This window comes from Neofelis nebulosa, chromosome 18 (genome assembly GCF_028018385.1).
Source record: "Neofelis nebulosa isolate mNeoNeb1 chromosome 18, mNeoNeb1.pri, whole genome shotgun sequence".
NCBI classification, from domain to species: Eukaryota; Metazoa; Chordata; class Mammalia; order Carnivora; family Felidae; genus Neofelis; species Neofelis nebulosa.
Window position 1 is genome coordinate 32,104,558 of NC_080799.1, and position 15,543 is coordinate 32,120,100.

Here is a 15,543-nt window from a genome sequence, read left to right on the forward strand (position 1 = left end):
TCAAGAGAACCAAGAAGTTCTATGAGTGCCAGAAATCCGGACCCCAGGCAGACGAAATGGGTAAACTGCCCCCACAGATGTACAGGCTCTCTTCCCTTCACCAGAAGAGCAGCAAACACATTTATCATTCACTGTGGCCCCTTCGCTTCCAACTGGGGGAATAGGAATTACTTTAAAGAGTTTAGTGCCATCCAATATCACAGTCTCTCCTTCGTGCACAGAAAACAAAAACTCACTAACTCTGGACAGGAAACGTGGACTCAAGGGTTCCTTCTTCTCATTTTGTGTCCACTAGCCCTCAGGAAGTCATTTATGGCTTGTCTATTTTTAAGGTTCCAAGAGGGGAGAGAGATTTACCAATGATAAGAAGTAAAAATGCAAATGTTTTTAAATTGATGAGATACACACATAAAGTGCATTAGACAGTGCCTGCCATGGAAAAAACATTCAGTAAATGCCAGCCATCAGTATTTATTATTATCATTCTTATTAGTACTGGCCATTTCTTGAGTATTTACTATGGGCTAGGCATATTATGGACACTGGATCTTCAACGGCAACTCTGTTTCAATATCTGTGGTATTTTCTGCCCCATCACCTCTTTTCTAAGGGCTTCCCATGTCCCCACCCCCCGACAGAGTTACTTGACCCAGGGATAGACACATCACCCATGCTGGGCAAAAGAGTACTTTGGGATTTTGGACCTTGGGACCAAGAGAATGGGATTCATCTCATTCCTACCATTGAACCAATAAATTATAAAACTTAAAATGTGTTTCAGAGAGAATGCTGCTCTACACAAGAGATACAAAACAACCCTGGAGATGCATCAATGCTAAAACCAGTTTTCCAAGGCCCGGTGGCCATCCTGTCTTTCTATGGCCTCTTGTTCTTGTGAACTATCTAGTATCCCCTCAATAAATTCCTCCTTTGCACTTAAGATACTTTGAGATGGGTTTCTGGCACTTGGAACCACAAACATTCCAAATAATACAAGCCTTTTGAGACGGGTGTCAATACCCCTACTTTGCAGATGAGAACACCGAGTCCCAAAAACAGTGAAAGAAGTAATCTGCCCAGGATCTCCCAGGTACTAAATGGTGAAAGCTAGCATTCGAACCCAGGATTGTCTGGTTCCTGTGCAAGCTCTCTCTGCCCCATTAGGTCAGTTATCCTCAGAACAGACTGACTCAGTTACTCGTTTCCTGTACGAGATTCTTAAGAAATGAAGAGGAAAGGGAGTATAGGCTTGCACTCAACTGGGTCAAACTGAACAGAGTTGAATTGAGTGACTGCGTTTCCATGAATCTAAGCTACATGCTTGTTCACATTTCATCATTTCTAAAACACAGTCATCTTACAATCAATGTGAGCATTTAATGTAGTGTTTCCTTTCCCCCAAAGAGCTGTTCTCAAATCAGTGATCTTACAATCACGGGTACTTGTAAACAAATGGTAAAGCACCGTCACCTTGGGAAGGTACCTACTTATTCCGATGATGCTGCTGCCACTGTTGAAAATTATTTCTGGAATCCCTGAAAACTATATTTCTTACATGTTCACGTGTGCACAGCTCATTTTTGCAGGGAAAGAGACTCCGATGACCATATGCCTCCTTGTTGCCACTTGGTGCATGTGCAATTGTTGATAAATAGTGTGTGGCAGCCAGTCTTAAAAGAAAATTTGAATTCTGTAATCTCAGCAAGCTCGAGCACATGCTAGTCTCACTTATGAATACCAGATTTCAAAACCACTTACATGTGGAAGGTTGCCTTAGTCCTAAGCAAAACATTTTTGGATGTGTACTTCAACAGCTCATTGGAACTGAAGAATTTCATTTTTGAATCAGTTCAAGTCCAACCAGCAGCCAACAATTCACATATGCTGCTGAGGAGATGGGCAGAAAACACATGACTTGGTACAATCCCCGTCGAAGGGAAGTTAACAGTATCAAAATCACAAATGTTCATACCCTTTTGACTGAGAAATTTCACCCTGGGCAAAGAGACGTTACACATGCTCTTGCACACATGTGTACAAGATTACTCACAAAAACACTGTAATATCAAAACAGTGGAAATGCCATCAGTAAGGAACTGGCTACACAAATTATAGCATAGCAGTCTGATGGAATACTATTCAGCTGTTTAAAAAAAAAAAGCAAAAAAGCAGAAGAATTCTCTACACACTATTTCTATGTAGTTAGTATTTCCCCAAAATATCATACTGAGAAAAGCAAGCTATGGAACAGTAAGTGCAGCACACTGTTTTGAGTAAAGGGGGGAAGAGTTTGTATTTATATTTGCTAGCATGCACATATCTAAATTCTAGAAAGAACCTGAGGAACTCTTGAGAGGGGAATGCATTAGGTATCTATTGCTGTCCAACAAATTACCTAAAACACCGCATCTTAAAACAACAAACATTTATTATCTCATAGGGGCTGTGGATCAGAGCCCACAAGCAGCTTAGCTGGGAGGTTCCGGCTCAGAGTCTCTCCGGAGGCTGCAGGTAAGATGTCAGCCAGGACCGCAGTCGTCAGAAGGTTGTCTGGGGCTGAAAGATGAGCTTCTGAGCTCACTCGTGGTTGTTGGCAGGCCACATTTCTTCCCTGGCTATTAGCTGGAGACCCCAATTCCTCACCACATGGGCCTCTCCCTAGGGTGCCTGAGTGCTGTCACAATATGGCAGCTGGCCTCCTCCAAAGGAAGAGATCCCGAGAGAGAGAGTGAGAGAGAGAGAGAGAGAGAGAGAGAGAGAAAGAGAGAGAGAGAGAGAGATGAGGGGGGAGGAAGGAGGAAGAAGGAAGGAGGGAGAGGGAGAGGGAGAGGGAGAGGGAGAGGGGAGGGAGAGGGGAGGGAGAGGGGAGGGAGAGGGAAGGGAGAGGGGAGGGAGAGGGAAGGGAGAGGGAGAGGGGAGGGAGAGGGGAGGGAGGGGGAGAGGGGAGGGAGAGGGGAGGGAGGGGGAGAGGGGAGGGAGGGGGAGAGGGGAGGGAGAGGAAAAGGGGAGGGGGAGGGAGAGGGAGAGGGAGAGGGAGAGGGAGAGGGAGAGGGAGAGGGAGAGGGAGAGGGAGAAGAATCCCTCAAGACAGAAGGTGCAGTTTTTTATAGCCTAATCTTGAAAATGACATGCCATCACTTCTGCAGCACTGGTCCCAAACACTAACCCTGTTACAACGTGAGCGAGGACGACACAGCGTGTGAATGCCAGCAGTCGGGGATCGATGAGGCCATCCTGGAAGCTGGCTAACTCAGGGGAGCACTGAAAAGATGAGGGACAGGGATAGGAGAGAGACTTTTCACTATGCCTCTTATATTTCATTTTCTAACTTTATATTTCCTACACTCAAAACATTGGAATTTAAAAGTTGGGGGCAGGGGGGAGAATGTCCTCAGGGACAACCAGCAGCCTAGATCCTAGTTGGAGACTCCCTCTAAAAGAGCCATGCTTCTCAAACTGAGGCACAGGTACCCCAGGGAAACCCTATTGTATCTCTGGCACATGCAAAGCTATAAAGCACAAACATGACCATCTTCCTAGAGCATCAATAGACTCTACTCCATAAGTAGTTCAAAGCAGGGCACAAAGGAGAATGCAGAATTCACAAATATCTAAGATAAAACATGAGACTTCAAAGGAATTTTCACCCTTGGTGAGACTGAGGCTATACTCGGCTGAGCTGGAATGCATTTGCCCTTCTTCTTAGGAGTGGTTTGTCAAAAGTTCTAAAACCACTGCTTTGGGCTAATTGCTCTCCAGAATCACACAAGAAAATTGATCTCAATACTATGAGGTAAATTTCATTTCAACAGAAGTTACAAATACAAGTTATTTGAGTTGGCCACAAATAACTTCCAACCGTTTTTTAAAAACCCACTTCGCCCTCAGAGGGCCAACATGCTATTAATTCTAAAGAGTCCAGGTAAAAAAGGTTGCCTGTGTTCTTAGCTTTAGGGGCAGGGTCAGAATAAGGCACAGACTCTAACAGTGGCTACCAGGGGGTGGCAATACTCAAGTGAAGCCATCAGCTTTGCTTTGTTACTTTTGAACCCAGCTCACCATCAGCAAATGGAACTGGTGTCCTTGCTGTCTGTTTCTCCATTTGGTCCTTTGACTTCTCTCCCATGCTCTCTCCTTCAAACCCAAGCTGAACTACCCATTGAACAGTACAGGGACGATAAAGTAAGGCAGACCCTGGGGTTCAACGTCTGACCGTCTGAACCCAAACCCCAGCCTCCCCAACTCAGTTCCTATGTGACCATGGACAAGTTTTTACCCTCTCTGAGCATGTTTATTCACCTGAAAGATAATGAAAATAAAAGTATGCGTGAGATCGTATTATGTCTAGCTCACAGCCGGTACTTGGCTAAGAGCAACCATTCAATAAATGTTAGCCATCATCACCACAGAAAGGGCTTTTGAGAAGTTAATTCTCAGTAAGCAATTAATGTCTATACCAATAATGACTTCTGACCAACCAGCCCAATGGCTGATAAGAGACTGATAAAACTTTACATTTGTTTTCTTAACAATTTCCCTAGAATCCAAATTCTTCACAGTGAACAAGTACAACTTTTATAATCCCACAGAAAGTGGGCATTAGCTCTCTGCCTGCTAGTCCTGAATGTCAGCCACTGGCCACTGATTTCGGGCTTAGGTGCTCCACCTTTAGAACATAGCTGATTATTCCAATTAAAGACAGACTCTCTCATTTTTTGTTGTTTTGCCTTTGCCTTATTTTATTAAAAAAAAAAAAAAAAGCAAAGCCAATACACACCCTCCAGACAGCATACAACTTCCTATGCTCAAGAGAAGAGAAAATTAGAAATGTTTCCTCCAAGGACGCCTGGGTGGCTCAGTCAGTGAAGCGTCCGACTTCAGCTCAGGTCATGATCTTGCAGTTCAGAGGTTTGAGCCCCTCCACCGGGCTCTGTGCTGTCAGCTCAGAGCCTGGGGTCTGCTTCGGATTCTGTGTCTCACTCTCTCTCTCTCTGGCCCTCCCCCCACTTGCACTCTGTCTCTCTCTCTCTCTCTCTCTCTCTCTCAAAAATAAATAAACATTAAAAAAAAAAAAAGAAAGAAAACAGAGAAATGCTTCTTCCAGTTCAAATTCTTCCACTCTCTCCCATATGCCTACCCTGGGCTCCGACATTCTGGAGAAAAAACCTAAGTGCCTCGCTTTGTGTCTTCCCTCTAGACAATGAGGAGCAGAAGCGGGGCTGGGGGTGGGTTGGCCCTGCTACGGTGGAAGGCTGGGCAAAATCAGGCTGAAGGAAAGAAGTGTAAATTCTGGGGCACGTTTTACAACCCCATTAGTTACAAGTACATGAGGATTTCAAATCAAGAAGCATCCACATGCACACCCTCGGATTATTTAAGAGATAAGGCGTATCCAAAATTAGCATATAGATCAGAGGCACGCAGTTGAGTGCTGCTAAAGTGGCTATAAATGCCTGAAAAACAGTTGTTTTTCTCAAGAGAGCTTTATACCACTCCAAAACCTTGTTCGGGAAGTGTGAACTGTGAGTCAGACAAACCCCACTCAAGTCCTAGTTTGGGCTCCTAACTGTTGTGTCATCTGGGGGCAAGTGCCCCAATCTCTCCACACCTTCGTTTCCACCTCCCAGGCCTGCTGGACCGATCGAAAGGGACATGGTGAGAAAATGCTCTCTAAACTATAAAGTGCCATGCAAGGGCAAGATGCCATTAGTCCCTCTTCTTATACTATATTTACACACTGCCTCATTAAAAAAGAGGACTTGGGGTAGATGTCAGTGCGGCTCTTTATTTTACCTTGAATTTCAAGAAAGAAAGAAAGAATCCTTGTTTTCTTTAGGGGCATAAATATAATTTCCATGAGGACACACATATAATCACTTTACTTAACAAACCCTTGCTCAGACATAACGGAAAGATCAAGTCCCCCTCAGTCTCAGGAGGCTTGTTACCCACACTTTCCCAATTCAATGAACACAAGCACTGCTGAGTGCCTACTATGTGCAGTACCTGACACGATGTCCAGCACTGAAACGCACATCACATACACCACCACCTACACCATCATATGCACAAAACACACCCTTTGCAAGAGGGAAGCATGTAGATTTTTGGAATCCCAAGGGTCTTATTGCAAACTGGCTCCCAGACCTATCTTTTCTATCTTTGTGGCTTGGGTTAAGTGTTTTCTGAGCTGCCATTTCCTCAATGGAAACTGGAGATCAGCCATCCTCAAAGCTTCTCAGGATGACTGGAGATACTGAGTATCAAGGACCTAGCAGGGTACTAACAGATTTCCAACAAATGACGGCTACTATTATTTTTCATCAATGCACATTTTGGTGCCTATTGTCAGAGTACTTCAGACAAAACCTTTTTTTTCAAGGCAACAAACAACAGTATTAACTTGATTTTGTTTTAAATTAATATGAGTTCCTGTAGTGTTTAGAAGAGAGATCACAATGATGAATGCTTACATCTCTCTCTCTTTCAAAAAATTTACAGTCCTTACATGTGACATTTAATGTAGCGCTTTGTGTCATCCTACAAAGACTAAATTTAAATTGAAGAAGCAGAAACAGGGAGAGTCCTTGTTTGGGCTTAATTCGTACTTGAGTGCAATAAAACCCTATCCTAGAAGCTAAAGTCATAAAACTAAAAGTCAGGAAGGAAAAGAATGGCTAATTAAGCGCCGAAACTAAAATTTCTTTTTTTATCGCTGTTTCGTTAAGACCTAACAATTGGTCAGGCACAGGGACTTAGATGTGCCATTCTAGTTAATGGTCGGTTACAAATTTCCACCATAAACTCATCTTCCTTCCAGTGCCTTAAATCTCAGGCCCTGGGAGCTAATAAGTAGAGAAAGCTCTTAGGCCCAGGGCAATCTCTCTCTCAATCTAATCTCCCTCTCACTGCCCCCACCTTCCACCCTGCCATTACTGTTTGTAAGAGCTCTTGATTGCACGCCCAGAAATCCAACTCTAGCTAAATTAACCAAGGAAGGAACACACTGGGTTATCCAGCTGGGGTGGTAGTTTACATAAGATAAGGGAGGGACAAGAGCCAGAGCTCCAGGGACTAGAAACAAGACTCACAGCCACCAAGACACAGACTTTCTCTCCTTTGTCCTTCTTTGTCTTTGCTCAGCCTTATTCTCCATCGCTCTCTGTGGGAGGAAAAATAGATGCTGACAGTCCCATATTCACATCCTCCTCTTTAGGACCATAATAAATTAAATTAATCCCCGAGGGAGATCCTGATGGACCCTGCTTATGCTGTGTGCTGCCCCATGGTCCAACAGATGGATGAACTAGGCACGTGCCATTTGCCCATCATAGCAGATGCTGGCAATGCCCATCTGTGTCCCCTGGACCCTCATCACTCTCATACAAGCCAAAGGCATCGCACTGCAAGCACCTGAGCCTCTCCACCTGAGGACTTGTTCTTGTCCAAGGCAAGTTATAGGAAGTAAAAGTCCCTAGCAGCACTCCTCAGGCAATGTCAGACGGGCAACGGAAGAGGAGTATCTCAGTTTTCCTACCACTTGGGATACTCTGAGGTATGTTCCACACCATCAACCACAGCTCACCAAAAGAACTGAGCCCCAGGTGCCCATTAAAGTAGCTTGCTCATTACTGCACTCTATATCAGCTTAAATTCCCTTATCTCATTTCTCTCTATAAAGGTTTTTATGTATCTAGGACTTGACTGGGACACAGGGTTCCCAGATATTTGGTGAAATATTATTCTAAGTGTGTCTGTGGCACTGTTTCTGGATGAGAGTAACATCTGAATTAGTAGACGGAGTAAAGCAGATTGCACTCCCTAAGGTGGTGGGTCACACCCAATCAGTTGAAGGACTGACTAGGACAAAAAGATCAACCCACCTCCAAGTAAGAGAGGACTCTTCCTGCCTGACTGCCTTTGAGCTGAAATATCAGGTTTTCCCTGACTTTAGATTCCAACTGAGACATAAGCTCTTCCTAGGTCCTGAGCCTGCTAGCGTTCAGATTGAAAGTATGCTAATGGCTCTCCTGGGTCTCCAGCTTGCTAACTCATCCTATAGATCTCAGCACTAGTCAGCCTCCATAATTGTGTAAGCCAACTCTGTACACCAACTCCTTATGTTAAGTACATATTGTATTATATATTTTATATTATAAATATGTGTATATGCTACATTACATACTAGTATAAGCAAATACGTATATGTTCACATATATCTTATTGGTTCTGTTGCTCTGGAGAACCTTAACACACATTCATGCTCACACAGGTGCTTCCTGGAGTCACCTGACATGTAACTATTTTCATGCAAATCCTCAGCACAGGGCCTGCTTCTGGGGAACCCAGCCTAAGACACCCAGGCTTTCACAGGAGGAGAGGTGTGTAGGACTGACAGCTGGCAGCCGTGGAGAACCGCAAGGAAGGGAGGAGTGCTACCTGAACAAAAGGGCACTAGGCAAATAGAAACCTAGACCTACTTTGGTCCTGGCTGCTGGGCCGGAGGGATGGGGTGAGACACAGCTCTCAACAAGTGTCACATATAGAGGGTGACTCCTGGACTGACGTGACACAAGCAGGGTATGCATCTGATCGCACATCCACCCCAAGTGAGATTTCTCCATGAGAATCAGTTCCTTTGCTCTCCTCCTAAGCTCTCGGTGACTTCTCCAGCAAGCATATGAGCTCTGTGGATCTGGTGTCCTGCTTTGTTCTTTTGTGGTCAATCTCTCGCCTTGTCTCCCAATCTCCAGCTTTGTTCTTATCCATTTGACTCCACAGCTAAATCTGACTCTCATAGCTTCATTTCTCAGACAGCTTTAAGGCCAGAGTAGCAAACTTAAATGCCCACAGAGGGCACATATGTAATACAAACAAATGAAGAAGACAGGACAACAGGGCCTGGTGGGGACTGTGGCAAAGTGCAGAGCACATGTGTCATCTATGGAGAAAGGAGACAGCAAGGACTCAATTCTGGGCAACCGGGGGAAACAGAAATGGAATACTGCCATAGTGCCGCTCTTTTTTTTTTTAAAGAGAAGCAAAATATTCAGGGGTTTTTGATATAAAATATACAGACTGTTGAATGCTGGCAACTATTTTGATCAATGTAAACACTGTGTGAGCCAAATCAATTCTTCTGGCCGCCCTACATTTCATGAGTCAGCAGTGGCCCTGACAATGAGTGACGGACTCCCCACTACAGGGGGTGTGGTTGACCAGAAGCCCCAGCTGCTGGGCTCTGCGTTCTGAAATGCATCTGTTACCATAGGCTGCCTGTTCCCAGTGACGACTGCGCACGGCGGGCATACTCCCTCCTGAGAGCTCCAAGGTTCCTGTCCCCAGAGCTGGCTTGAGGACTCCCCCTATGGTGACTGTGCCCTAACTACCTTCCCTCTCCTTCACCAGGTGTCACACTTGCAGTGCCATGGGAGGGCTCTTCCAGCCTCCAGCTCCCTCTGCATTCTCTGTCACAGGTGATTCTCTTATTTTTAAATTTTTTTTTTTAAGTTTATTTATTTATTTTGAGAGAGAGACAGAGGGAGCAGGCAGGGGAGGAGCAGAAAGAGAGGAGAGAAGGAATCCCAAGCAGGCCCCACAGTACCAACGCAGAGTCTGAAGTGGGGCCTGAACCCATGAATGGCGAGATCATGACCTGAGCTGAAATCAGAAGCTGGATGCTAAACTGACTGAGCCACCCAGGCACCCCTGTCACAGATATTTTTCTTAATGAAAATCACGCAGGTCTAATCCCACCGTGGAGTTTGTTCCTCAGAGGAAGCAGACTAACACATCTCATAAATTCTGCTTTTGGCTCTCAGTTCACACTCTGAGAGCTGGGATGGAATTAGCTCAAATCATCCTGTTGTATACCTTAAACTTATACAATGTTACATTTCAATTATATCTCAATAAAGTTTGAAAAAATAGAATTTATTTTAATAGCTGTAAGACTTAAAGCCTACATATAAGCACAATTGAAGGAAGAAAAATGGACATGGGGGAACTTTTGTATGATAGAAATGTTCCACAACTGGAAAATCTACATATGAACAACTGAAAATCATTTAACTGCACAGTTACAGTAGATAAAAATTACAGTAGGTACATTACACCTCAAAAAAGCTATTAAAAAACAAATCATAAAAATACTGCCAACCTTCTCTTAACCACTCCTCACGACGGCTTCCCAGAGCTGTGTGATTTGGCCACCACCTAAGTCCCCTATCACTGGGGCTTACTATCCTTTCTCACCCTCCACCAGCACAGTGCCCTTCTTTCTGTCCCAAGCTTGTTCCTGCCTCAGGGCCTTTGCACTTGTCCTACTCTCTGCTGAGACATCTTTCCCAGCTGTTTGAATCTCATCATTTAAGTGTCAGCTCACATTCTCGTAGATGCCTTCCCTGATCTATCCACCCCATTTATGGGCGCTCTGACTCCTTACCTCAGACAGTCTCCATCAGTGTTGCCAGTGTTGGTTTATTCACAGTACTTCCTAGTCTTGGAAATCTTTACATATTTGCTTATTTATTTTTGGCCTCCCCGACTCTTTTATGAGCTCCGTGAGTACAGGGAATGGGTCTGTCTTGTTATTCCTGCATTGTCAGCACTTAGAATAGTACCTAGCACATAGTGGAAGCTTAGCAGATATTTGTTGAATTAACATCAAGAAAAGACATGACTCTGATATGCTAACAGCCCAATATGTCTAAACTCAGTTTCCTCATCTGTCATACAAAGACACCATTACGGGCCTCCCAGGAGGTGATGGTGATGTAAAATTGTATCAGCTGTTAAGGGACTAAGGGACTCCCTTAATGTTAGCAGTCTTTCCCCCCAAACCTTGTGCCTTCTTTCCTTTCTCTCTAAGACTAAAACAAGTCACAACTAAACAAACTACTCTCTAGAATGAGATCAGCAGTGGGGTGCCTGAGTGACTCAGTTGGTTAAGTGTCAGACTCTGGGTTTCGGCTCAGGTAGTGATCTCACAGTTCATGAGAGTGAGTCCCATGTTGGGCTCTGCGATGACAGCACAGAGCCTGCTTGAGAGTCTCTCTCTCTCTCTCTCTCTCTCTCTCTCTCTCTCTCTCTCCCTCTCTCTCTGCCCCTCCCCTACTTGTGCTGTCTCTGTCTCCCTCCAAATAAACAAACAAACAAACAAACAAACAAACAAAAAAGATAGAATGAGATCAGCAGCAAAAATTCCAACACAATCAACCAACTGCCAAATGACATCTGCTGATTAAGTCTGCTATTGCAGATTCTGCTCTTGCTTCCCAGGAGCAGCTGAGACATCGTGACCAGAAATACCAATCAAGGTAGGCATGCCCCAATCTCAAACCCCAAGGCAAGAAGCTGACAAAACCTTGCAAGCATCTGATTTCAACTACCAGGGTACACACCTGTTTTAATAAAATGACTTTTCCCACCCTGAGAATAAGCATCCCTGACGTACAACAAAAGCTGACATTCAAAAAGGAAGCTCTAAGTCAGTAAGAAGATTATCCTGTCTGTTGAGTGCTTGCTACTCGCAAATCAAAAGACCAGACGCTCAGAAACGCCTGAAATAAGACTGAACATCAGGCCCCCCGCCAGGCCACCCTTTTTTACCATACAGCTAGAGAAACTGGGGCCCAGAGAGGGCAAGTGACTGATGACAGTCACACAGCCAGTTTCCACCAGAGCTAGGAATAGACAACCAGATCTTCTGACTCCCTATGTAAGCTTCTTTCTAATATTCCAGGCTGGCTACAAATATAACCGTTACTTTACCCAATTAGCACCCTCTCCTTCACTGGTAACAGCATCTCTGCTTTCTTTGGGGCAAAAAAATATTTCTTTCATTTTTCATCCATGTAGTTTGGGTAGAATTAACACCATGCCCTGGCACAAAGTGTAAGCACATGACCAGGACTGACCTATCACCATCTTCTACTTCCGTGGCCACAATAACTGGTTCGGAGATGGGCACATGAGCCTCAATGTTCAATGAGGTCAGCCCCAAAGCTTCTGTCAAGACTCTTGGTAATGTAAGTTCTTTTTCTAAGTTTTGTATTAAGCTTCACTAAGACAAATCGGGAGCTACTGATGACACCGGAAAGAACCTGATAATGGAGTCGACATGAATGAAAACAGAGCTGAAAGCTGACAGCTACAGATCGGAGAGATTCCAGAGTACATCAGCTAAGCACCTGGACCCAGCCATATCTGAAGTCCAGTAATATTTGTGGACGTGGGAGTTGCTTGCAATGGGAGCAAGAGGTAAGTGTAAAAGTTTGGCTAATACAGCACCTCACCTCTCATCCAATTTCATGGACTACAAAAGACATTATCAATTAAAATTTACCAACAGCATTGATGTCAAGGCCCTGCTACTTCAAAATAGAATTTTTCTGCTCTTTAACTGCATGGCTTACAGAACTTCCTAATCCATTCTGTGTGTCAGCTTTTTTCTCTCTCAAATGAAGCATGTACAGTATACCTTCCTTGCCCTGGGGTGAAAGTCAGATTACTTTATCCAGGAAAGTAGAGAAAGGTATAAAGCATTATTATTTTCCAAGAAATCCCAGTACATAAGTCCAAGAATGTATGAACAAGGGCTTCAGAGTCAGACTGATGGACTCAGATTTCAGCAACATCACTGATGTGCTGTGCGCCCTTGGACAAGTCACCTAACCTCTCTGGCCCAGTTTCCTCGTCTGTAATAGGGAGACCCCAATCAAATCTCCTGCATGGCATAGTTGTAGAAAACAACAGACATAGAAAGTGCTTAGTTCACTTAGTTCTGGCACAGGATAAACACTCAAAATCTCCATTGAATGACTGTTGTTGATAACTATTTGTGGATACTGTATAAATGCTGATGATACCATAACGAGTGTTGCTAACGTTGTTACTGTCGAACCTTGTATTCTTCCACAAACACAACTTCCTATAGCCAATAGGAAGTTCTACTCTACTATCCACCAGTCCCCTTAGCAGCTCCAGCTACATAACTTGTCAAGGAAATGACTTAACATCTTCTTCAATCAGGACAACTTCAAGGAAGAAAAATAAAACACCACAAGCCTGCCTTCAACTGCCATTCAGGAAAGTTTCCCAATTACCACAACACTTCTGCACATCAAATATGAATTACTTTAATTGCCCCATAAGAACACATTGTTGAAACATTTGACTTGCCCAGAACTAATTGTCTGTCAAAAAGATACTTTGCAGCCAAGCAAATTGCTTAATTGGACATCTAATTTAACTGAAACCTTTTTCCCTACTTATTTCATGCTTTCCTCCCCTGTTTTTGCCAAATTGTGAATGCTAGGCACTGCTTTCAAAATCATTTTATTTGGGAAAAGAAGTCATATTGTCTTGGGTTTTTTTTCCTATTATAAAAGTAATACATGTTCATTATAAAAAAAAAAAACTGAAAACTTTTTTAACCCAAAAGGGGAGAAAAAAACACAATTTCCCCTGGACTCACTGCCCAGAAAAAGACTATCAAGATTTCAGCAAATTTCCTTCAAATTATTGTCTACAATAGATTGTCCTACATAGTTAACAAAAACATATATTCAATTTTGTAGGCTGAACTTACTTAACACTTTATGTTTTAAGGTGAACATTTCCACTTGCCATTCCAAGGCCTTCAGAACATTTTTAGAAACAGCAGAATATTTTGAACAACAGCCTGCTTAACCACCCAGTTAATGTGGGACTTTTTGGTTATTTACAAATAAATTTTTGCTCATGTTTCAGATATACTTTCCTTAGGAAAGAGTCTCCTTATTAGAAGACAACTGTCTATGTGTCTCTCATGTTTCTGCACATCTTGCAACAGTTTTTGCTCCCGACTATCTTTACAGGGATGTTTGTACAGCTAACAGCATAGGAAGACAGACGTAATACAGCTGAAAGCAGATTTGCTGACCAGGATGATAAAGGACATGCCTCCTCCCAAGGCAGAGATCGGGTAGCATCTTTATGAAAAGACTGGGATTCCTCGGCTAGGACGCCAACCTACTGTGTGTATGCTGTCCACCTGAATCTACCTCCATGTCACCTCCGAGGACCTTAGGAGCCCAGGGAACTGGCACATGCTTCTCCCTCTGCCAGGAATAATAAAGTCCTTTGTGACCCTGGAGTCTCATGCCTTCTGCCTGCATCCACGAAAACGGTGGTAGGATAATTGGCTCACTTGTGTGCAGGGTAGTAACTCAGACCTTCATAGTTCTTGACACTCCAGAAGTAAACATGAGAGGTCAAAGGGTATGAGCAATTGCTAAAACCCTTCATGCCGATTTCCAATTAGCTTTCCAAACTTAAATGTGAATCGTGGCCTAAAATGTGTCTTGTCTTCAGGAAGAGATACATGTGCCTGATTTGAGTTCAGATGGCCTCTCCTCTGGAGCCCACACTGGCGTCAGCCCCCAATCTTCCTTACTGCTCTTTAAGAGGCTGCTTGCCTCACTACTCAAGTCCCCCAGTTGAGCTGACTCTCTTTTCTGGATTACTCTTCTGTGTAATAGAAAGTGGGCGTGAAGGAGAATAAAAGGGAAAAGGGGGGAACTTGTTTACTTTCTACCCAGTGCCAGCCACAATGCGGAGAACATTCTGATGAGATGGGAGGCATCCGTTATTACTACCTACCAAGCAGCCCCTGCTCTAAGAAGCTTTCCTGGGACCTGCACGTTGGCCTCTGATCTGGCCACACAGGTGACCACGTGAACTAAGCCTAGCCAATGAGAGTTTTTCCCTGCCACTTTTCATTTTAAAAAAAAAAATTTTTAACGTTTATTTATTTTTTGAGACAGAGAGAGACAGAGCATGAACGGGGAGGGTCAGAGAGAGAGAGGGAGACACAGAATCTGAAAACAGGCTCCAGGCTCTGAGCTGTCAGTACAGAGCCCGACGCAGGGCTTGAACTCACGAACCGCGAGATCATGACCTGAGCCGAAGTCGGACGCTTAACCGACTGAGCCACCCAGGCGACACTCCCTGGCACTTTTCACATTGTAGCCATGTGAAGTCTCTTCCATTCTGCAACAGAGAAGGTTACTGGAGCCATGGTTCTAGTTAAGTATAGAAAAGCAATCTGAAGAAACAAAGCCACCACGATGAAAACAGGTATGGGAGGCACAGGGGGATGGTTTATTACACGCTTCTGGTTGTCCCTCTAACTCCACCCCTACCCCTCCCAGATTTGGCTATTGGAGTCCGTAAAGTCCCTTCCTATTGTCTAAATTACTTCTAATGAGTTTCTGCCCTTTGCAACCAAAATAATCCTATGAATAGTAGCTAGAATTCAGTGAGCATTTAATGTGCTATGCCCATTAGTCCACCTAATCCCATCTACAGTGTGGGAGGTACTTACATCAACCCCCAATTTACAAAAAGGGAAACTGACCTTAGTGAAGTAAAATGACTTGCCCAGGGTCACTGAGCTAATAAGGGCCCACAGTCTTCCCCACTGTTATGACACAGATATATGACCTCTTCTCGTAGTGCTGGGGAAGACAGAGATGGGGAATAAAGGAAGAGAAGAAGTTC

General features: G+C 44.0%; 1 long non-coding RNA gene across 1 annotated transcript; it reads left to right on the forward strand.

The window, feature by feature from the left end:
• Positions 1-10,939: 10,939 nt before the first annotated feature.
• Positions 10,940-13,981, forward strand: LOC131500839 (uncharacterized). The gene is made up of 3 exons (XR_009256493.1): positions 10,940-11,318; positions 12,048-12,261; positions 13,860-13,981. It is a non-coding gene; the product is annotated as an uncharacterized LOC131500839 (long non-coding RNA).
• The last annotated feature ends 1,562 nt before the right edge of the window (positions 13,982-15,543 follow it).